Genomic DNA, 25,322 nt, shown 5'->3' on the forward strand with positions numbered 1-25,322 from the left:
TCGTAGGCTACATTATAAATTAATGAAATTCACGCACGTGAGAAGATAATACAATAAATGCGAGTAAAAAAATTACACAACTTGCTCCTATTAGAAATATCCTTGCCCGAGAACAGCAACATGTTTTCCTGAATCCTAATCTATTTTCTTCATTCGCCACTCTACAAAACCATAGAGACACGCGTAAAATATTTTGAACCCATTAAAATGATTCTACTAGGGTGTGTCTCATTCTCTTTTTTTTTTTTCTTCACATAAAACTAATTGATGCATGAAGTTTACTCGTTTCATGAAAAATGTATAAATCGAGCTGTAAAAGGGAACACCCATTACGCCTTACGTTCCTGATTCACGTTTCCATTAATCGCGCAACTTTCCTCGTACTTTTTAACAAAACGAAATATCTATTTCCCGTTTATATACGTTTAGGAAAACCGTACGACGAGTTTTTCCAAGTTTACTCGGAATATCAATGTGTCCGCCCTATCTGAAACTTCGACTTTCTTTCTAATCACTCGACCGACCAAACATAGCGAATTATTAATCACGCGTGCAAATTATTTGTGATATTCGTTATCCTTGCTACAATGTTATAAGATATAATAGCCGCACGACAGTAATTCGAGCAAATAAGTAATTCACGTCACTTCAGCTGACGCGAATACATTAACGACGTGCTTGGTCGACGGGTTTTTACGTGTTTTTATTCATTTTTATCCTTCCCTCGGGAAACCAATCGTGTAAAAAAATGAAAAAGTCGCGTTCAAGGCCTGCACGAACGATCGAGCGAAATAAGTATAAACAGGCTTGTGACACTTGTTACGTCGATTTGCTCTGATTCAAAAATTTGCATGATCGATACGATCGTAGGAACTCGCGCACTGCCTGTTGAACACGCGTTGAACGCTGCCTATTCGTGAAACCGCTGCTTCTCATCGAGAAATAAGTCGTCGAGTTTAGATCGAGACGGCGGCCTTAATATGAATTTAATGCAGCTATCAAGCGGCTCGCCGTCTTTCCCCGCTGTTTCCTGCTCGGTTCACCGCGTCATCCTACCTGTTACTTGGATTATTAGCAAATGGTGCCAGATTTTTCGACCACCCTCGGTTTCCCCTGTCGCTTGCGAAACGCATGGAACGCGGTAGACGCGCGGTGAAACTGGAATTTCACCGTTCGGACAGGTGATTCGGAGCAAGATTCTGTAAAATTTGATGGACGTTAACGAGAACCGAAAGAAAAGTGGAAAGTGGTTGCTCGAGGTGTTTGCAACGTTATCCTTCCGATACGAGCATAGCAAATTTCGAGACGTTATTGCTATTACTATTGTTCCATTCGGTATACATGGTATATCTTATGTTCGCTAGTATACAGGGTGTAACAGCCGGCACTTTGCACTTTGCGAGTTAGAAACGGTGGAAAAAGTTTCGCGTCTAATTGTTTCTTCTGTCTGTCTTCGTCTACGAGATACAACGAATTTTCTGTCATCTAATTGCCTTTACGGAGAATGCTCGAAATAATCAGCTTGCGTGTCGAGGCAAGTCCGTAGACGTCTTGTCATAGATCCGGTTCTCTATGGTTTCTGGTGTTTCCCGAATTTCTCGAGGAGCCTCCTCTATCCTGAATCTTCGTGTCTCAACGTTTCCGATAGGTTTGCTCTGTTTATATAAAATTCCTTGTGCCTGAACGAAGGCAGACGGAACATACGTCGCGTGTGAGCATTTTTCATCGTTTTTAGATGCACGATCAGCTCCCCCAATGAGCCCCACATGTTCTGTTACTTGTTGCGCAACCTTTCGGTTAAAAGCGGTTTGTACGTGGCCAATGTTTTATCAATGTTATAGCCGACGGAGAATTGCAAAGGTCTATGGAATCGCAAAATTTACCGATGCTTACTGTTACGCGGTTAACGCAGTTCAATTGGCGAAAGATCGTACGGTGAGCTTCTTGATGCGGTAAACTACGATTTCTTCTGCACAACGTCGGCGTATTTAACTTAAAATGAGACGATATCTCAGGGCACATGATGACGCCGTTAAGCATATTTTATGCGCCATTGGCACAAGTTAAATATTCGCATAGTAGGAGACACAGAGTTTATCTTCTTGTCAGTTTTTACTAATTATTATTATCAGTTACGTACGGTCAAATATGCGTACGATCGATCAAGAATAATTGACTGTTCGAAATCTCACGTGAACGTGTAAAGGAGAAATACTTGAAAGTTAGAGATAGCTGATAAATTACACGCGTAAAGTCAAGTTTAATAACAGCTTGAACCTGTACAACCCTTTTGCCGTAAATTTCAACTATATATCATTAGATGATCACCATAATCTTTAAGAATATTCTCCAATAAAAACATATTATTATCGTGTCGGATATAAGAACGTCACGAACGTGCATCCTATTAGCTCGCACAACTTATACACATCAATGCAAATTTTAGTAATTAATTATATACAAACTACGGAATATAATTTTCAGGAATGTAATCGCGCAAAGAGAGGTAACCTTACAAGATACTCTGACATTAAGTTAGTTTAGTTTTTACTAAAGGGGACTGTCGAAAATTACACGACACGATCCCTTAACAATTAAGATACGAATAAATCTGTCGAATAACGATAAATCGAATATGCCATTCGTTCAGACAATTCTCTTCTTAAATTGGGAAAATAAAATCATAACGTCAGGATGTTATGGACACGTCGATTTCTTTGAATTTCCCGAAATCGTGAAAACGAGATGGACAAGGATAACAACAACAAAAGTATTACACTGGGATTCTCTTTCACAGCCAACAACCACGATATTAGGAAAGAGAATCGCAGGATGTAAATCGGTCGAAAGAAATGGCGAACGTTAAATGCTCAGCAAGTTGAATCAACTAACCGTATGTCAAATTAACTCCAGTATTTCTTCAACTCGTAACGAATAAATTGCAACGGAATATCGCGGAGCGCATCCCCTGCTAAACATCCTGCTTAAACCACTTAACGTCTGCTCGATCTCATCAAGACAAGCCACAACTTTGCAAGAAAGTAGCCGTTCGGTGGTCGGATCTCGTGGCTGGCATTCCCAGCGATTCTCGTGTCGCTTCCGGTAGCTATAAAGCCAGACCCGACGAAAAATCCAGACGTCGCGCGCACATCGGCAGATCGTGGCCCGTGGAGCGTGGCGGTTGAAAAAGGCGACGGGGTTAACGTCGTAAATTTGTTATCTCGCAACGAGGACGTTGAATCGCGCAAGGTTAACGGGACACGCGCATAGCCCAGTGATTTTCAACCTTTTGCGTTTCACGGCCTGCGCCAGCTAATTACTGAAATAGCCTGGCATACCAAAAATATATTATATTTGGTTGGAGGCGGGGTTCCTTCGTTACGCGACTTCTGTTGCTTTCATTTGACGATCTAAGAGAAAAGATATCGACGTTCTTCATTGGATGATCGGTGGGCCGCGGATTTTTCTACGCTTATGCGAGATTTAAAGACGCGAAATTGCATAGAAAGCGTATGATATGCGAAACATTCAAAGTAGTGCGGTCGTCGTAACTTTTAACAGATGAAAGAAACGTCTGTCCAGGTTCTATTCCTTAGAATTATTTTCACAAAAATTTGAATAGAAATCCGCCGTTTAGACACAACGGTAGAAACATGGTAGGAACGTCAACCTTTTGCTCGAGTTGCGGCAAATGTCGAAATACTTACGACGATGCTGCCCTGTCGAATTGAAACGGGCGTATCTGGTCGGAAGGGTGGTTCCGAGAAAAATGACTTTTAATATTTAAGAACACGGTATCGATTGTGTACGCGTTGTCGAGCAAGAGAGACGAACTGTCGTATCTTCAGTTTCAATGCAACCGTTTCTTTCTCTTTCTCTTTCTTCTGCTCCTCCTTTTCGTATCCTTTATCCTCGATATGCTGTCTCACTCGACATTTCGTTAATTTAGTTTCAACGCAGATACGGCTTTCCGGTTTAACATGCATACAGATAAACGATTTTCGTGGCTACCTGGCACCGATGGCTGGATTTAAGCGAAAGTCGCAGATACGCGTTTTCGGCGTAACACGGCAGATGCGAGCAACTTACGAAAGACAAACAGCCGTGCGCGACCTGAACTCGGAGTCGCGCGAGTTAACGAGGATGTCCCGCGAGATGGGCGAACGGGTGGATAAAATGGCGGGCGTTGGCCACGGTCACGCGTGTCACGCAGCCGAAAAAAAGGAGAGATAATCGAAAGAAGCCAGCCGGAGGGCGAGACCGCGCGTTCTTTCACGTACACTCGCGATGAACGACGCGGGATTTCGTATGCCGAAGAAAGAACACGAATCCTTCTTTTTCCGCTCTGTCAGAGCCGAGAGAGATAAAGAGCGAGACAGAGAGGCTGAACGGATGTTGAGACGACTTTAAATGCATCCTGCGTGCCGCCTCTGTTTCTCTCTGTGCCTTTTTGTTCCTCCTCTCATTGTCCTCTACCGTTGTTGGCCGTTTTCGCCGCGCCTCTTACGTCCACTGTCCTCATCGTCCTCTCTTTATTCGCCCCTCTTTTTCTCTCTTTCGTTTCTCTCGGCGAAACGGCCCTTTCTCCCAAAACGCGCAAAAAATGCGGTAATAAAGCGGCGGATCGAGTTTTGGAATTAAGCCGACGCGCATGTCGGACAGCGGGCAAACGTAAATGAAAACGTGACCACGAACGAATGGTCGATGCAGAATTACGGCATCTCTGGGTTCCATAACGCCTCAGGATGCATTGCTTTTCGTCGCTTCTGCGCGATCTCAGGCGGAAAAAAAGGCAATGGCTCTTCCTTTCTGTCTGATCCTATTCGTGTAAACAGGGAATTTTTCTTAATCGAATAACTGGCTCGTATCTGCGAAAGTATTTCGTTATTCCGTACGATACGCATACAGATCGTGTGTATTTACGGAAGTTCGTATCTTTGCCGATGTAATTAAAAACACAGAGTCTGGCTGAGAAGTTCTTTCATCGATTGGATGTCGCGGAGAGTACTCCGTTTCAGATGTTTTCTCCTTTTGTTTCTTACGTGTTTGCGTTGCGTGTAGTTGCGCGTCTTCAAATTCCAAGAATTTCAATATTAAACGCCAGAGTTTCCATATTCGACTTGAGACTTGAAAAGAAGAACACAAAAACTGACAGAAGTCGTTCCACTCTTCTCGAGAAACTTCTGTCTCCGTTTGATATTATCTTCATGCCGATCGTACCACGGCGATTACCGGCACACGCTGTATGAAGCGAAGTGCCGTCCCAAAAAAAAAAAAAAGAAGAAACGCCTGATTTCTCAATTTTCAACCGGGTCCAGGCTCACGACCGCCCATTTGTAGTCGTTTATGGCAAGGCACTATGGATCGTCGGCGTCTACCTACTAATTACTAATTAGCAATTAGATCCGAGCGTGCTGCTTTTCTAGGACAGCAGCTCGCTGAAATCATCGCGTTCCAGCTTAATCGTCGTTCGTGCTAGAAGCTTGACGATCCCCTCCTCCCCTCCGTGCGTGCCGCGACGCGAGCGCGTTGTCCGCTTTATTAATAATAATTACGGCTTTTCCGAGATTTCTGTCCGCTTTTCCTCGTCCCTGGATCAATCTCGAAGGCGGCCGCGAGCTTTTAAAGGAAATTGGCGCTCGTTAACAAGCCACGTTGCATAGCCAGTGGCCGGGTAATAGGTGGAAGCTGCTTTAGGCCAGAATTCAACAGCGGAACGTGATAAAAGTGGTCCTACGAACGTGTCGTAATAGCGCCAGCTCCTAATTATCTGACTATCTGACTACAGACAGAGAGATGACTTCTTTTTGGTTCAGTTTTTCGGCTTAATTGTTAATAGGCGATCGTTTCGTCCTATTTTTTTTTTTTTAATTATTTAATTCGTACTTTACAATTTGTCCAGCTGGGCATTCGGTAAATTTTTCCAGCTTTTCGTCCAATTGAACGAGACACTCGACGTTACGAGATTACATCTGTTTGATCGTAGGTAGCCAGAAATTTGTTTAATCGTAAAATAAACGAGCTTTGTGCATTCGATGTGCGATAGTCGGTTATATCGGAATCAAATTCGTTTGATCGTAATTGGAGATGGAATTGGCGAAACTAGCTCGGTAAATTTATGGTTATTTGCGTCGTTCCGCTTAATTTAGAGCGAGTTGAGAAAAAGTATCGGCTCGCACGCTTCTCCGCATTCGGATATCTTTATCGTATCGAATATCGATCATGAAATATCTTTATAACGACGTAATGTACCATTACTATTTATATCGATACGTGCGTTCTCAGTGACTTTTAGCATAATGAAATAGCAGCGAAGTAAAAGAAGCAGTAATGAATTGAAACGTCAACTTAAATAATACCAGCATTTCGTTTCGCAAACCCATCACCGTAAACCTAGTTACATATCCATACTAAATACAAGGTGTCTCATAATATACGACATCCAGTGGAATTTAAAATTCACCGCTCGCACACAAGATCCTATATTTCAGCTTGTTTTCGAGTTATAGTTAGAGGGAATTTTACGTTCCAACAAGCCATATCTGGTTACCGATGGATTCTAGCATTCGAAATGACCACGTTGAGCTCGATGCGAGCCAATAAACGTCCCGTCAACATCTTATTCTCTTACTCTGGCAATTACTCGTTGCTCTCTCAATCTGTTATTCTAATTCGCTGGAAGCCATGTTCAACTGTGCGGTATCACTCGAGCCTAGAACTTCATTCGTCGAAAGAGACATTGCAACACGACGAAACTCGCCACAACCCGTAGCACCAACCACGTGAAACAAGATGTATGCACTACCGTCGATGATTATGCGAAACGGCGGCTCCAGAACTCGACGGACGTTGCTTTGATACGCGTAAATTCAAATTACGTAAAATCATATGTGCAACGACTCCGCAAAGTATTCCAACACCTGTGAACACTCGCATATTTGCGCGAAATATTTCGAAATTTCGTTAGTATAGTATAACAACAAACCAACTATCGCGATGCTGTTGGGAAAATTTCCAACGATTCTGAACGTGTACACAAAAGTTACGAGACATTTAGTGCAAATAAATATACTTTTTACGAAGTTCACGAAAGTATCCGAACGGTTAATCATTCTCGATGTCAACCAGTTGGTCGTTTTCCACGAGTATACTCGTCACGAAGAAATGACGATAGTTCGTGTTACGACGAGCACTGTCGGTAATAAAATTAGAAAATAAAATTATACTCGTCGTCGCTTACTTTTCTGCGACAAATTTTAGGTAAATTTTTCAAAGAAATCGCAACAGCTAACTGGTTAATAAGTGTCAGCATTCGACGAAATCGGTTAGGCGATTCTACTTTTCATACTTTTCCTTCTGCAATCTTTTTACTAAATATAGGTTCACAGTGAATATCTTGCAACCTGTATGCATGTTATCAGATTGGGTTTCAACTTTACCCTTTCACTCTCGCTGAACGTTACGTTCAAAGTCAAAGTTCGTAAGAAAGCGATAAGCCAGATATCTCTAAGTTTCGAGTAAAAACCGTCAAGCTTTCCAAAAGGAAACACGATAGAAACTGATCAATTTCCCGCGTCCTGTAAACTGTAAACGCACAGTGGAGATATTTCCACGAGCCAAGCGCGCGTGTTTCCTCGGTGAAATTTCTTAAGCTTGTCCGACTTGTAGCAGATAACGCGAAACGCTTAAACGTCCCGAGTCGAGACAGATAACGAGAAACCTCCTGAATGTCGGAGACGCGCATAAATAACGCGGGACGTTCGAAACATCGGGTGGATAGATAGCGGAAACGTTTTGTGCGTCAGGGTTTTAATAGGCGGATAAATTCTCCTCGACGATCGATAAAGCTTCATCACTGTTTAAGAGTTCGACGTCTCGTCAGCTTCGGACAGGCTGGAATCAATAAAGGTTCGAACGAATTTGTCACTGACTCGAATCGACGAATATTTTTGAAAAAAAGAATCGAAGATCGTCGATCGGAACGGGAAGAGAATGTGAAAGCGTGGCATATTTTACAAATACCTGTATAAGAAATTCCAAAGTTAAAAGAAATGTTACATTATCGATTAGAGAAACTGGTTGCATTTACGCACCTACGGGATACTGGATCTTTGGAATTTATCAATTTTTCTTTTTTTAATGATATATTTCGTAGAATTACGTATAGTCGCGAGATTATTCACTCAGTTAGGAAGGTAGGAAAAATCGATTAAAAACAAAAAACGAGACAATGAAGGAGATGTTGTAACATGTTCTCCAGCATCGAGTCGTATCAAGTATTTTCTTAAATGTTAATTCTACCAAGTATTTTGATAGAAATTTCGCCCGCCGAAATTTTAAACCTTCAGCAATTTTTTAACATTTTTGTCGAAGTGGTCACCACTTCCAGGAAAACTCTACATCTGATCTTTTTAGTTTTCTCAAGCACTGAAGCCATCGACAGCGTATAGACAAAAAGCTGGGACGAAGGCAGACCATAAACAGTAGACAGGCGACGATGGCTTCAGGGTTTTCAGTTACAGGGTAACGCTGCATCTGGACCAGCTCGAATTATATCCCTACTTGTACTTACACTTCTGTATTAAAATATATTTTCTACTTTACAATTTATCCACTCGTTTCTCTCTCTTCATACATCTAATAACCACGACAATTTTTACGACACGTTTAACCTCCTTGAATAAAAAGCGTCACAGTGGCTTTTTCATCCATCGCGTCATAGGATTCATTGTGGAAAGGATCGTCCAATGGGATCGGTCGATCTCGTACAAAAGAAGAAGATAAAGTAACTGTTAATTTGAAAGTCTTAGAATATCAGATTGAAAATATCTACTCGCAACATTTACAGACAGACCGCGAATGAAAATGGCCAAAACTCTATTCCTCTCGTAGCGTTGACGCGAATCTGCCGGAAAAGACCGATGAAAACTAACGATGCGAACACCATATACATTTGATACGAATATCTATGGTGGCTGTTAAGTGGGCGACAATCTTTATACGTTTGTAGCTCCGTGCCGCGAGAACGGTTAGAATCGATTGGAACACGTATTTACGTGTCGTGTGGCTGGCAAGCATGCAGGCAAAAAGTGCGGCTGTTGCGCGAATCGGTGCATTAGCGCGTATCACCATGCACGAGCTCGTAAGCGTACCGATCCAATTAGCTTTCTCGTTCGACGGCATTCTCAAAATTTATCCACCTCGGTTAATTAATTGCTGGACGCGCAGCAGCACGTTGGTTCGTCGTAATTCTGTCGATAACCTGGAAATATCTAGCAGTGGCAAAGTGAAGCGATAAAGTATTCTCATATAGTGGTGTTTCTTTTTGTCGCATTTTTATCGTCGTCGATCGCAAAAGTTCAACGTTCGGAGTAAATTATCTAATCGTCGTATCGACGCAAGATAATTGGGAATTGAGATTTATGCACCACGTTGAATAATCGAACCGAGAAATGCTATCCACGATTTCGCCCATAAATACAAGAAGATATTGGGTTGTCCGAAAAGTTTCTTTCGTTCGAGCAACAATCTCTGCTTTATATTATTTTATTGAATTTTAGCTGTGATCCATTTCGTTCTATTTTTATTATTACGTTCGTGGATAATTCAATAAACTGATATAAAAGAATAAAACATTGTGCGTTTATAATTTCCTTATAAAACGAAAGAAACTTTTCGGACAAGCCAATATACGTACCGCGTCAAGAGTCGAATCTCGATCGATTCAACGCAAATCACTGTGAAATAGCAGTTTCGTTTCGTTTCTTGCATTATCGTTCTTGCTGCGGTGTTGGATCGTTTTTCACCACGGGACGAGAATACGCGAATTTGCAGTAACTGGAACGCGATCGCGGAAGTATCGATAGCTTTTGCTAATTGAATGATCGCGTAAAAAGCAAATGGAATCGTTGCCTGTGATTCAACGTGTTCGTGTTTGATGCGGCGTTTCAATTGTGAAACGAGGAAGAGATTTTGCTCGGCAAACGAATTATGTATCGCTTACGTTAAACTCACTTTCGGTTACCCGGTTCCGCACGTAACGATTTTTCAACGGGTTCGAATGGAAGAGCCGCGAGAGAAATTTGTACCATTTTCTGATATTATCGTGAAAGTCCCTATCGAGAATTCCTTTTCCATTAGATCGACGCACAATGAAATTTCGATGAAATAAATTGCCTGCGTCGATTGTTACAAATTGTTTAGCAAGCTGTACGTATTAAAATTTTAATATAAATTCTACGTAATTGAAGTTTCTCTTTCAATGAATTTTTTCTTTCAATGAAACTTCTCGTGCTAGAGCGTAGAATCGCGAATATTGTGCGTTTTACGCAGGAGAAAATAATTTCAGAAACTTTATCGCTATTTACTTTTCGATTAGTCTCTCTCTCCCTCCCTTCGAGTTGCAACGAACTTTCAGTTACGTTTCTCTTCCGTTTACACTCGTCGCCTACTTTTCTAATCGCCAAATTCAACGTATTTCGTACTTGAGATTTACACTCAAAGCTTGCGAGTTGAACTTGACTTTAGAATATACCCATCGCATTCCTTCGTCTCTCTATGCCTTTACTATCTCGTGAATTTCATAAATCTCTTTTTCTCTTTCAGACGAGGTGTTTTGGAGCTGACACATTCTTCTGTTCCTGCCACTGGGGTACGTAATTTCCACGACGAATACCCAAAACTTCCTTCTCCATGACTTCACGCTCTGTGATGTTTGTACTTTTATAGCGTCGACTTTTAAACTGACCAGTAATTACACGCAACTAGACGCTTTTCGGACATAAACATAGAAGTACAGACGTAATTTCTTTTCATTTCGTTTTTTAATTTTCTAGCTGAAAAATTGCCGAAAGAAGCAGATCTTCCCTCCGAACGCCAAATTTCGCGTATTCCTTTCAGAAATAAGCCCGATCCCGGTACAAATTCTCTAGCTTTAAGAATATTTCTTAACCATTCGCATGACTTTTACGAACACCATGTTGCACGCCAACGACGGTTACTCTGTGAAAAACGATCGAAACACTTGCAGACGATATGCTTTTCAAACGATAAAAAAGGTGAAACAAAAACATCACGTTTCCACTTGAAGACTATCCTGTTTACGTCTGGAAAAGATGCACATAATCGGCGGTTAGTCTAAAAAGGATTGATAGAAATCACTCGGTTCTATTACCGTTACGCGAGAACCTCTCCTTGACTTACGATATTTAACCATTGTTAAAGGCACGATTTTCTCATTCGTTACGTTCTTCCTGCGCATCTTCGAGATTAAAAAATTCCATCCACGTAACACGACTGGCCTAATACACCGTTGCGTCTTACATCGGGCTGCTCCTGAACGCTAAAAATCTCTCGTCTCTTTGCATTTCGTTGTGCGCCTCCAACAGCAAACGCGAACCGTTCGATCGCTGCAATCGATCGCAATTGCGTAACAGCAAGGCGCGTACCGTTCGCGTAGCCGATCAAAACACGCATCAAAATACCTTGCCAAGCGGTAGGCGTGCGCTTACGCTTGTTCCTCTTCGAGGTGGCCTGCCACGAAGCACGTTCGGTAGCTCCTCCGAGTATCTGTTGCAAACTACCGGTGCAGCTGCGCGCCATGGTTCCCGCCTATCCGATGGTACCGATATTTATACGTGTATCTAGGTGCTCGTGTACTTGCCAGTTGCTTCACGCGATACCGTGCTAGATTTACCAGCGTTCGGCCTGCATACGGGCGGCTCTGTTCGCCAGCCAGTTTCGCTAGTAAATACTCGTTTCACGAGCGTGCTCGTGCTTCTATATAACGTACATGCAGGCCTATATAATGTTAATACCTGTTGCTTGTCGGCACAGCCGTGTATACACACCCACGAGTCAGTGGAGGAAGAGCGCGCGAACGCGGATCGATTGCTCAATATTTTCGGTCGTGGAGAATTATTTCGTAGCATACTTTTTCACCTCGTTGTTAGCAGGCGATAATTCGTGGCGAGCTCGGATCGACCACGTTTTCCCGCTCCCGTTTCGCCGACGCTCGTTGGAATGAAAAACGATCGGTAACCAGGTCGAGTGACGCGATGACGGAGAGTCATCGGGTCAGGAAGAAGTCCGGCAGCGTGTCGGTGGTTTTTTAAGGGAGGTGTTTAATGTCGGAACGCTGGAGGAAAGAGCGGTCCAGATGTCCAATTGGTAATTTTTCGTGTCCGATCGTTCAAATTTCACTCGTCTATAAGGACGGGTTTTGAGAGATTTGACGGCGACAAGACGAAATGCTTTTTAACATTGTATCTTTTTCGAGACACGAATCGATTATGAATGTCGCGACGTTTCGTCTATGGTGTTGCGGAAGAATAAAAAGAGAATAAAATGACGTGTGTGCTAACGGGATAAACTTGCAACTCGTTGAGTTTGTACAGTTGTTTCGTGTCGACAGATACACCTGCGTATCTGGAGATTGGTACGACGTTGACGATATCGGCTAAAGATTGATCGAGGTGGTTGGCACGTGGATTAATAGAGATTGATCGGAGTAATACAGTTGGAATGAACTTTGAAGTTGATTCGTTCCTCAAACTTGTTTCTATATGTCTGAGTTGTTGGCAAACGTATCCAGCGTTGAGCACACATCGGTAGATTTTCCAGATGTATCTCGGGTTCTGAATACATTATTATACCAAATGTGAGTATCCTGTTCTATTTATTGTCCAATAGGTGTATGAATGAATAAACTTGGTGGCATTTAATCAATGAAAGTTTGATCAACGTTCCGTCTTTCTAGATCTTTCAATATCTCAGACCTGAGAATTCCGAAACATTTCACAGATATTCTTCACGCAGATCAGGTTATCTTAAGGATCTGGGTATGCTTTCAGTCATTGATTGACACTTTATCTGGCTATCTATCGTTTCTAACGTGTAAAGGGTATTTGTCTACCTATTAAGCGCGATGCTAGAGGCGGAACAGGATTTATCGAGATTTATCGAGGTATCGTGAATTTGCAGCTCTGTCATTCGCGAATTCGACACGATAAAAATAAAATGATATAAAGACCAGGGATCTTTTTAGACGAGTTTCTGTTATTCGAGACATGTTGATTCGAGTGGAACAGCAATGACCCGTCAGGGCAAGTCAAGAACCGTACGGAATGACTAGCGGAGTCGCGATCGATTACGTATAAATACTAAGTAGCTTGTCATTCGAATTATTTCACGACTTTTTGCTAGTCAGAAATCACGTTTCATTATATTTGACTTTCCTCTTTTCCACCCTGTTTCACTTTACTTTTTCTGAGTAAACTAAATATCTTTCTCTCTTCATTTTATTTCTTCCTTGTCGCGTGCTTGCGATCGACCAAACGTTTCCGGATCAGACAGTTCTTTTAATTGTTTTAACTACGTTTTCATTAGCACGAGTGATGATAAGATTATTCTCTCGAAATACGCGATAAATATTATCGCTTTCGTGCAAGATCCGTGTATTTACGAGCCAGGAATATTTCCTTCGTTTCTCTACGAGTTGATCTCTTTGACGCTGGTCCTCGCTTCACGGCGAAATACAGAGAACGCGTTAATCGCTCCATCTCGCACCTCGCGAGCGTAGGTCGAATCATTATGCAACCGACCGCTCCGTGGGCCGCGATTTCGAGCAACCTGTTTACGATCGCACAGTCGCCGCAACGTAGCTGACAAATCTTTCTGAAATATTGGGAATATTCGCTCGCCTATCTACCAGTTACGAGAGAAATTCGATTCTCAGTCAAGTTTCATTTTCTATCTTAAGAATCCCTTCTTGCAGTTTCAAAAATTTTCCAACAAAAATTCCACGCGCGACAAATTACGCTGTATCCGATTTATCCGAACTGATGCCCGATTTATCGAATAACGTTCCCAAACTTCTATTACTCGTCTGCAGACCACACGAATAGATATTTTTACCTTGCTATATACAGATTTCACCTTAGTCTTTCCGCGACTGAGAGTTTCGGTTCGCGGGTCTGTACATCCCGAGCGAACGAATAAATAAAAGTAACCGGTATACTCGGTGTAAAAGAAGAAATGGCCAGACGCGGCAGGTTATATCGACAAACCGCTGAAGGATCGTCCCAACAAACTGACCACAAAACTGCTGGACACCGCAGAAGAATACGAAAGATTAAAGAGACATCACACTTTACATCTACATCTACTTTGTATACGTCACCGAGTATAAGCTACCACAGCCTGTGCTGATTCCTCGCTGTAGACACGATAGACCGCGTACACGCGGATTAAAATAAAAGAAGAAAAGAAGTGTCCCCGCGTAATAACGTATTTCGATATCGACAGCGATGCGATTCCAAATTCGTGTAAAAATTAACTTGGATTGTACGGACAAATAAACGACGAATAAAGCAACGAAGATGCTATTATTCTGTTGATGCAATTATCCGAATGCGCCGGATAAATGGACTTTTGCTGTACTTGTTATCGTAATTTGATCACTGAATTTCCCAATACAAATCACAATCTTCCAATCTCGAACGTTCCTTCGCAAACTCTCCTTAGAAAATTCTCCCAAAGTTGCCTAACTGTCTTAAACGATATCGCAACTTTATCTTAAAAATTCTAAATTACCAAGCGTGTGGCTTTTTTTCAAAATCCCGATCCTCCTACAAAGAGACGGACAAAGATTTCTAAAGAAACGGTGAAAGAGATTGCAAAGCATCGCAGTGTGTGGAGGAACTGAAAAGGCGTAAAGACGCTAGAAGACGAACCACGGGGAAATGACAAATTGTAGTCTATTTACCGCGCGTCGTTCAGCACGAAACATCTCGGACACGCTTCGATCCGCGTGGATCCGGTCGTATACACGCGATAAAACGAGGTACATACTACGTATATACCGTGTCCAGCGGATATTTAGTTGTACACACAAAGGTTTACAGGTTGGCGGTAGAATCGGTGGGGATAAATCGCGTGGACGTCGAATGCAACGGCCAACGAAAGCTCGCTCGTTCCTCGAGAACTGCTCGAGGAATCACGAGCCGCGCGCTGACGTAGGATCATTTATTTGGAGGACACGGTTTGCCGAGCGCGGCGAGGGGATGCTCGATAAACTGCGTTATTTATTGCGCTCCTAAAGCGCAACTCGTTTGATTATTTTTTTGCGCGACCGAGTCTCCGCTCCGGGAAAAACTGTTTCGCCGCGGCCACGATGATTTATGGGGAACGATGCACGGGACCGAGTAAGGCCTCCTTCTTTCCACGGCAATCAGTTTCGGGAAGCTTGTCGGAACGCTCCGTTACGCTAGCGCTTTCTTCCGTGAACTGATTCCACGGATTAGAATTCTTCTTGGTTTCCGATAAACTGCTGACGATGAGCGAATTTCAAACACAATGGGAGAGGAGGATTCTCTACGAGGAGAATGAGAAATGTCTGTACAGACATTCATCGATCGTATTAAATATTCTATCTACATTGTATAAGTATCCGTTGATTTGTGACTTGTTGAAGAAAGGCGATACAAGTAAGGAGACAAATTTTCAACAAGGAAACATTCTACGAAAGAGTATCTGGTCTCCTGCAAGATGCAGAACGGATAAAAAGGTTTCCTCCGAACTCGTAAAAATACTGTCGTCGTTCGCTAAGGTAATAATATCAGAAAAATGTCACGAGAACCAGCCGAATATATCGATGAATCGTCCAATGCATTTCGATGTGGCTGTTGGTCAATTAGTATCTGTCCTATTCGCCAGACATCGTTTTTCCTTTCCTTTTTTTTTTTTTTTAACTTAGCAAGAACTCGAATATACTAAAAGAACATGAGAACTATTTGAAAGAATTCGTCACTGAAGAACGCGGAAACTTCCTCGGCCGATACGTCGTTTAGAGAACGTTAAAGAAATGTCAATTCTATAAGAATATGTTTGCTTGTACACCTCTGTCGAATTTGGCAACGGACTTTCCAATACATTCCTTCAAAATTACGTCATATTTATACCGTCCAGCCATCGATCATGTTAAAGCTCTCAAACACACGACGCACTGACGACAAGCTAAAGTTCTTTCCTCCTCAACATGCGATCAAACATCGTCCTACACGCGAAGCCATACTATCCGTGGCAAGGCGCACGAGCGTTCGATGCGTTTCATCCGCCACTATTTCCATATTCGTACGGGAAACTATTTTTCTCTACCCTCTCTCTCTCTCTCTCTCTCTTTCTCTCTCTTTCTCCTAAGCTGGTGCGTATACATCGTGGAAAGATTACCGTGTCTCGTTGTAGGCGTTTCAGTACGTAGACATCTCAGTACGTAGACGTAGCACATCTGGGATCGGTGTCCTCTAACGGGACGCGATGCAAATTTCAGCCAAAGCCAAGGGTATAGATTCCTGTTGCACGTGCCTGCGGAACTTGTAACGACCTCCAGCTCGGGGGTGTTCCGTGGAAATCGATTCGAGTACGAGCACTCTTGCCGACTCTTGCTAATCCAGCGGAGAAATTTGTAATGTTGACGGTACAAGTGTGGAGTTTGTGAAGTTGATACGGACGTAAGATTTGCGGAGGTTGAGAAGGATGAGTGGGTTTTGGGTTTTTACAGACGATGGAACGAGGACGATAACAGAATCGGTTAATCTTGTCGAAAGAAGAAGAAAGAAAAAGAAGCAAAAACGCTGTACAATTCTGCGGATATATCGAGTGTGTCGTGTTTTTTGATGAATTAAAAATAGATTGGACAAGTGGCTCACGAAAGTATTCACGAACGTTTATCGTAGAACGTTCTGGGTATCGTTGAAATTATCGAAACATCTGCAAACACGAGAAGCGCAATATGTAATTCGTTACAACGTGCGTGTTCGTTAATAAATATCCATCGACGAATACTTTTAACGTGGCGAAAAGTAACTGCCAAGTGGCTGTTGGTTCTTTTGAATTATCTGAAGAGATAAACGTGACATACTGTTTTTCCTGGATGCAGTGTAGTAATGTTAGAACGCCATCGTAATACTAAGGGTGTACGTAAAGAAATATTATATCACCTAATTACTATATATACCGTGTAAACCACAGAACGTTTAAAATCCTGAAGAATTCGGAAACCTGTTGCTTGGAAATTCGAAACGACGAAATCTTCAAATACCTGGTATTTCGCAAACATCTTCAAACATCAGTAAACCACACCCACGAACAAACATGTATCGAGGAAACCACCGAAGGAACGTATCCTTCGGCCGGCTTCTCAAATCACATCAGCATCCACACTTTCTAGATACTGTTCCTGGTAGAAACCCTGCAGCCCATAGATTGCTCTTTCAACCGCAGACTGCCCCATAGATTCAGCTGTACACAAGGCCAGTCCAATTTAAATTTGTCCAGAAGCGAAAGGAAATCTCGGCGTTGTGTTTTAACGGGATCGAATGCAAAACAGCCACGTTCCAGGCTCAAACGCGTTGCACACCTTCTGGCTTCTGATAAATTTTCTGCTTCTCCTCTCGAGTTTCACCATTGCTTCCCCCTCTGTTTTTCTCTGTTTCCCTGCGTAGCCACACGTTTCTCCGTGTTTCTCTCCTTCTCTTCCATTTTTCTTGTCTTTCTTCCAGCTTTTTCTTCGCGAGCGTTAAACGTGAAAACGTAGAACCGACGATAATACGACGGCGGGCCATAAACCTGGCAAAAGATCGAGACATCGCCTCGCTGAAAATGTGTAACACGAGGCTCGGAGAAACGTTGGCTGTTCCGCGGTTTCCAGCCAAATCGTTCCATATCTGGTCGCCTGTTCTCTCTCGTAACGGGATCTCTCGCTACGGCTCCGTTCGCCTATTTTCCATGAATCTCGCGATACCGATCCCCAGGAACGCTGCGTGCGCAATGCATAATGCACGCGCAGTTAGATCACTCGGATCGATTGCGTTCGCGGGTAAATTAGGATTAGCGGAGGTAAACGCGTCGATGCATAAATCGCGATACAGGTTTTTGGTGCATGCAGCTTGGGCAGGAAAGTGTGGGAATCGAGAGTAGGTTCTTGTTGTCATTCTTTTTTCCCCTTTTGAATCTGATACCTATGACTGGTACACAGCGTATCGCACACACGCACTATTGTTGCATACCGCTTAATACGTACAGAAGAATAAATAAGTTTAGGATCGGCGGCATTAATTCGCACACCTGTAAACACGCGGCGTCTCTGTATCCTTTGAAATGGCACACTTACGTTCACCTATTTTCCATGAAATCCACGTTACCGATCCCCCTGATGCTGTACGCTGCAATGCATAATGCACCATGTCAGATGACTCTGATAGATCACTTGTAGATAATTCAGCTCGGTGCATGTACAATGTACCTTCGATGTTCTAACCGTGATTGTCGATGAAAATCACGAACGAGAGAACAGGAAAATTTCTTTGCACGTGAGTAGGTCGAAATCGTAGAATTGTATACACAGAAAGAGAGACAGAAAGACAGAGACAGAGAGAGAGAGAGAGAGGGGGGGTGGAGATATATGCCATCAGAGAAATAGGAATTTACGTCGAAGCTGGTTTTTTTTTTTCACGTGCTGATGATAGCTTGGAAAAACTGAGATTGTAACGTTCGTGTAGATATAGTGTGTCAAGACAAATAGAAAATTTAGCATATACTCGTTGGCAACGATCGTGATCGGCAATTCTTGCTACTTCCAAGAGCACGGCATTCGTTAGGATTTCTACAATGTGCCGTTCTACGGTAATGGAAGTAGAATGTTGAAAGTATCTTAGCTTGAACTTTTAAGTATAGAAATTTATGTGTCTTGCAACGTACTAAAGAACGGCAACGAATTCTTTTTGCTATAGCTTTCTCGAGCTTCGGACGTATTTGGAGGTGCGCGTAGAGAAACGTGCGTATAAACAGAATCTTTATTCGAACGGAGAATTTGGGAAATTAATTGAAGAAAGTTTAAAGGAGCGTAAGATACGTACGTTGTGTGATGTAACTATAAAGCGTGGTATGGTATTTTTGGAAAAAGTTGAGAAGACGACAAATTTACGTTATAGATTTAGTGCCATCTTTTTTATTATCTTATTCATTATCTTTTTTATTATCCGTGTTGAACACGTATATCTTCTGTTTATAAACGATTTATAATTTACGTGTGAAAATATTTGTCCGTTTGAACCGATGGAAAGCTTCGTTAATAAATGAACGTAACCGTTTATTTCGAAAACGATGTAAGTTCACTTCCTGTAATCCGTAGCCTGTCCAAACACAACGAGTCGACACAACGATAATGAAATACAAATGACAGCGAACGTAATCCTATCCTCTCTATCTCGCGCGATATTGCACGTGCGGGCGTGAACAAGTTGTTTAAATGCGATTCAGTGATATACTCGTAAATTATTATTACATTTACCAGTCTTATCAAATTAATAATAACTTTACGTTTATATGTGATTGCTGGCGAAGTGCAAATTTAAGATGGGGGAAAATACGTGGATCTCGACGTTAATTACAAAATAACTGTGTAACGCTTCCAAAGCGATAAACGGTTTGCTTTATTTCACTTTATTAATGAGAAACTCAACTTATCGATACTTAACGCTTAACCCATTTGCATTATGGCTCTACTTAAGAAGACGACTGGTCCCTGTGACTGGTCGTAGGTGCAGTAAATGACATGGGAATTCTTCATCGAGTTTATCGAAAATTTACTGTTCAAAACGATTGGTAGACAATGTTACTTCGCAAACATCGCATCTTACGTTCTTTATAACAGAGGAAAAAAGAAAAAATGTTTTACTTAAACAAAATAAGAAATAAGAAATTGAATCGTATTATTTCTCGTGGAATTCTTTAAAATGGAATATACAATAGACTGATATAGTAGGCGAGATGCTGACAAACGGGTCAAAACTCTCACATCTGAAGAATACTTAGCGACTGAAATAAGAAGCAGTCGCAGCGCGCGGATTAATCCGGATGCAAATGAGTTAAACGCGGCACTTAAACTTTACAACAAGCTTCGACAAAATCTGCCCATACGTTTGCCACGTTCAGATACATCGGATTATTGTCCGTTGAAACTGATTATTTGCAAAAAGAACGACGTTGCTAACGAATTACTATAATGAAAATACACGTGCACGAGGTAATAAAATATAAGGATATGATGCAGTTATTGCCCTACATACCTCGTCTATATCACGAGCCTTTCAAAACACCTCCACATAACGATCCGAAATGAAAAATATGTAGAATGTACGTAACATTAATCTTACAAGCCTATCGTTCCACCAAACAAGTAAATTAAATATCGAAATGAAATAACAGTATTTTGTCCGCCCTGTTCTTATTTCTGAACAAAAGTGGATTAAAGCATAAAACATGGATTCTAAATAATCGTACGATTCATTAATTTTGAAAGTGGCGCGAGTCCATTCGTGACTCACGAAGAAAGATATTGGTCTAGTTAATTCTCAAAAAAAAAAAGAGAAGCTGTTCGTACGATGAATCTACCGTCTGTTTAAACGCACAGACAAACCAAGTATTCGATAAACCGGTGTCTCAAGGCAGAGAAGAATGAACTTGCAGCAACTTGGAAATAAACGGTCGGAACATAGAAAATAATAATCGATTGTAACGAATAAATTCATAAAATACAAACGATAAACAACGATCTCCCTTGAGATTCGAATTCAGCGACCAAGCACGTTCGAGGAAACCTCGTTCGAAAGAAAGAAACGAGGCCTTTCATGGCCCGCAGGAGACGAGCTGAAAACAGCGAATGACCGATTTATTTAAATATAATCTGCATACGAGTAGGCAACGTGTCCGTCACGGTCGCATCCCGCGTGCCTATCGTAACAAGTCGGAGCCTCGTTTTTTTCTTGCTTTTAGCGCATACAATGACGCCGAATTCGTAAGTGTAGCGTGGCGATCGCGAAGTGTTCCAGCTCGCGTATGTGCGTGCGCTGTAGAAATTGGGCCGAGCATCCGTTTCCTTCCAACGATCCTGTCTCGCGAAACGCTTTTATCTCGCTACTCTATGACGATCGTATTAACACATCTTCCCATCTTACGATCTTTGCGATCGGCCGATGCGCGAGTATCGGACGAAAAATTGGCAACATCGTCCGTCCGAAATATCAATCGTTTCTTTTCGTGTTTCGAGTAATAGCCGAGCAAGTAATAACAGCGAAAATCGTTGTTTCATCGTAATGGAGTTGCAAACGATCGGAACGATCGGGCAGCTAATACAGCGTCGTGAACGTTAGGCTTTACGTAGCTGCAGAGGTTAAGAAATCAGAGGCCAGGACTTGGTTTTTTGCGCGTAGGCCGCTTGCCAATTTTCGATTACGTAAGCGCAAATTGCCGTGGATTAGGAGAATATTTTTGCGTTTTTAGAAATTTCTCTCGTCGTGCAAACGCACATTGAGATTGATGACCAGAAAACTGGCAAACAACTATATTATGTTAGCAACCAGTTCAGTGATTTTCAGATTACGCGGAAGCGGCGTCGATTTTACGATTACGGTTACGTATACGTGCCAGTAATTCGACATTTGTTCAATTGTTTCCTTAAAACTACGTGAACCGAGGATGTTACGTTTCAGCCTGGTTAAACGATAAACCATATTATTAGCTGTTAATAACGAGCCAGTTCGTCGCCTTTTTCTCCATCCGCGGATCGTACAGCAGATTTTTCTTGCGACTGTCGTCCCCGATCGATGGGTCGCTTTACGAGCACCTTGAATCAGCCGAATTGTCCCATTTAAATTCAATTACCTCGATCCTGCTGCGAAGACTACCGTGGCTCCACCAATTATCCGTCTTCGTTCGTCTTCTGTCGACATCGATGTTCCGTCTGTTATTTATAGGACGAAGAAGAAGAAACGCTCGGTGCGATTCTCCGATCGATAAAGATGTAATATGAATAACCTTCTCCCTTTTAAATTCACCATGGCGCTACGTTTTATCGAAACGTACATTTATCGTACATACTCGGTGAGTGTAGAAAGCCGGAACGTCCGTAATACAAAATGATCATTCGCAGAAATATCCTTGGGAAATATCGGAGGATGGAAATTTGTAGCTTTCGTATACGGAAAAAAAAAGGATTTCTATTTTTCGTGCGTCGAAGTAAAATGGGTTCCTTGCCTTTGCCTGGCATTTTCTTCGTCATCAATTACGATAGGCTGTCAAATAACGAACTATCGGACAGCGAGAGGGAGAACATAACGCTTGGACCCAACATAATTCCGAATACACAGGCGGCTTAATTTTACACCTTCGACCTTTTGCAACCGTCTACGAGCGATTACCTCTGCCTAACGAAATATTTTCGACGTTGAATTAAAATCAGACACCCTGTATAGCCATTTATTAAATCAAACGACGTGGTAACTCATCTACCCCACTTACTTAAGGAGTTTTAACGCAAAAAGCAAGAAACACTTAAGCAGCTGAATAAGGAAAAAAAAGAGCGTTCCAACGGGGCCGCAATTAAATTGTTTTTTCCGAAGGCCAGGTCAGAAGATCCAAGCGATCCGACTTCTCGTGTAAGTAAGAGCGAGACTCGGCCGCTTCTCTCTCAACTGAAAAACGAGACGAGGCGAGTAAATTCCGCTCGCGAGAGCTGGATTGATATTTTGTCTGGACACGAGTTTAAAGCCGCTTCACCCTCCGGGCCGCGTGTCCAATTGTTAAGTGGCAAGTAGGTTAAGGGGTCTGCGACTTAATTGCCGCCAGTTTTATCATTTTTTTAATTGAGGGGGCCGGAGTTCCTTTAATTACACACGTGCAGCGACAGAGAAAGCTATTCCACGAGCGCGCCGTGCTCCTGACAGCGTTACGTCTTTCTCCCGACGCGCTCGTCCGCCGCCTTTTTTCTTATTTTCTCTTTGGTCTCGCGCGCTGCCACAGCAGCAAACTTAGACATCGGATAGATGCTAGACATTTCTTTCTTTTTTTTTTTTTCTTTCGATCATTTCAAGTTCCAGGAATCCGTAAAACGTACACAACGATATATAGAAAATTACAAGAATATATAAAAAGAAAAAATCCAAAGTAGCGTACCTATCGCGATATTAAGCGAATGAAACGAATTTCTAGTTCGTCAAGATACAACGGGAGTTTTGTCTTAAAATCCTGTGTACTGGAATCGAGTTAAGCGAGCCAGAGCTTGGCGGCGGAAGATGGTTGCACGACGAGAACGCGAGGGCGGAAACGTCCTTTAAAAAGACGATACCTATCGTCGCGGAAGAGAAAAAGCCGCTTCTTAAACACAATGACAGTCGACGAACAATCGACCGCTACAGGAAAATAGAACTCTCGGCGGGGAGAGCTCGCTGACGTTGCGAAGAAGAAGGAAGAAGAGAAGAAAAAGGCGAGTCGAGGTCGAAAGAGTCGTCTGCAATTAGTAATTACTCCGGGCTCGGCGACTGAAATTATGTCCGTGAGGTGAAGGAATCGAGATACGGTCGTACCACGGTAACTCGAACTGCTCCAGGGAAACGTTAAAATCTTCAAATGGAAGAAGAAATTGTCAAACTCGATTTCCTGAAAAACGACACTTCGCACGAAACGAAACTATGAACTAGCTGATAACTAGAACAACCTGCAGAGAAAATAGCAAATTTTGCGTTTCAATTTTGCGATTCTCGATTTTCTCGTTATTCCATCGAGCCACGGAATTTCCTTGACACTGTTCGCGTCATAAGTTACGGGCCACCCCGTGTTAAACGTCTTGGACAGGGAAACATCAACTTCTTTCTACGTGCCACGGTTTTGATCCATGTCGGCCAAGGCGACCGTGATCGATCCAAATTTTGTTTGCCCCGTTTACCCGGCCAATAGCCTTCTTTTGCTCCTTTTCACGACGTGCCGAACAGGCACATCCGGTTCGAACGTACGAAAATATACGCGTTCGATCGGTTTTTGCCAGATCTCGCAAGAAGTAAGTAGGTAGATTCTGATCGGAGTTTCAGATTGAAATGCCGTCACACATGTTAGTAATGGGGGATTAATTGGCTCGGTTGTTTAATCGTTGAAATAACTGGTCTTTTTTTTTTACGAAGGATTTGAAAGGAAATCGGGTTCGAAGAGTTTAAGTCAAATTGATATTTACCGATGCTTTTTATTCGACTGTCTGTGTTAAATATTTATTATGGAGTAAATTCATACGCTATATAGGACGATGGATTTTTAGTTGGTCGTACTTAATTATAATTAAGAAGGTTTCTCATGTTAACGAAATGTCAGGTTTTATGTTTCCGCAGAGGTCAGTAGGATGAAGTTGTTATAGCGTTACTACGCTTAATATATATATATGTGTGTGTGTATTTTTTTAATCGTATACGACATGTACATCTGTATCTTAATTGTACACAAACATTTATATACAGTACACATATGACATACATATTTGATATATAAATACGTATTATGATTCGTTGTTGCAAGCCAGTCGAAGAAATCCCGAGTGCGGATCTTTCACTCGTAAAACGATCGCTTTGGTCAATTAAACTATTCAGCCTGTCGTTTAATTTTTTCCCCTCGTGTGTCACAGTCAGAATAGCTATCGATAAAACGTTTTACGCGATCGTAACAGTGGTCACCCGCTGTTACGAGCTCGGATGTGCGTTTTATTCGCAGCAATAAAATAAAACGTTTCGCACGCAAGTATATAGAATACAGGATTTCGAAAGGTGTACGAGGAAAACGTAACAGAATTGCTTTATGAATTGTTTTTGTGTTTGAATAATGGGAAGCAGTGGCCGTGCTGTTACGCTATATAGTAGGCTATTTATATATCTTACAACTATCCATTACTTATAGATCTTTCTTCAGTCGGAGAATAATAATTAAGTTAAGTTAGTTGCACCACGGATGAAAGATTTTGGCCATTCAGGGTCACGTAGTGTTTAAGTGCAAATCATGCCAGCCGTGACTCTCGCTTTTTATTTGTCATTGCAACATGACCTTCGTCTTTCTTCCTTTCACTGTTCTTTCTATTTGTCATTCTCTTTTTTTTTTTTTATTACCACTTTGTTCTATGCAACGTGTTCTATCGCTGTTTCTTTATTCATTTTCATCTCGTTTACATATGAGAACATGGCAAAGCGACAAAACCATAAATGCAAGAATGTGGATTGTATTGGTTTCGAATTAAATTATTCAAATACGATTTCCTCGACGCGCAAGTTTCGCCTTGTTCGCGATTATAATCTTCTTGCTGAAGTGTGCTTATTTCTTATCAATTATTTCCAACAGTTGTTATTGTTACGATGTCTAAAAAGTCGCTATAAGATACGTAACTGCAATTCGAATTCTTCTTTAATCTTACAAATTACGAGTTCTCCTCGCTATGAGCGAAAGCAATACGTGTA

General features: G+C 42.0%; 1 protein-coding gene across 5 annotated transcripts in view; it reads left to right on the forward strand.

The window, feature by feature from the left end:
* LOC122571376 (protein sister of odd and bowel-like) overlaps positions 1-25,322 on the forward strand; it is a 251,067-nt gene that overhangs the window by 204,488 nt on the left and 21,257 nt on the right. For 4 of the 5 annotated variants that reach the window (XM_043735040.1, XM_043735041.1, XM_043735039.1 and 1 more), the window contains one exon: positions 10,606-10,651. The exons of the other annotated variant lie outside the window; for it this stretch is intronic. The gene's annotated coding sequence lies outside the window, so the exon portion shown is untranslated. The remainder of the gene's footprint in view (positions 1-10,605; positions 10,652-25,322) is intronic. 5 annotated transcript variants of the gene reach the window in all.

This window comes from Bombus pyrosoma, linkage group LG10 (genome assembly GCF_014825855.1).
Source record: "Bombus pyrosoma isolate SC7728 linkage group LG10, ASM1482585v1, whole genome shotgun sequence".
Taxonomy (NCBI): Eukaryota; Metazoa; Arthropoda; class Insecta; order Hymenoptera; family Apidae; genus Bombus; species Bombus pyrosoma.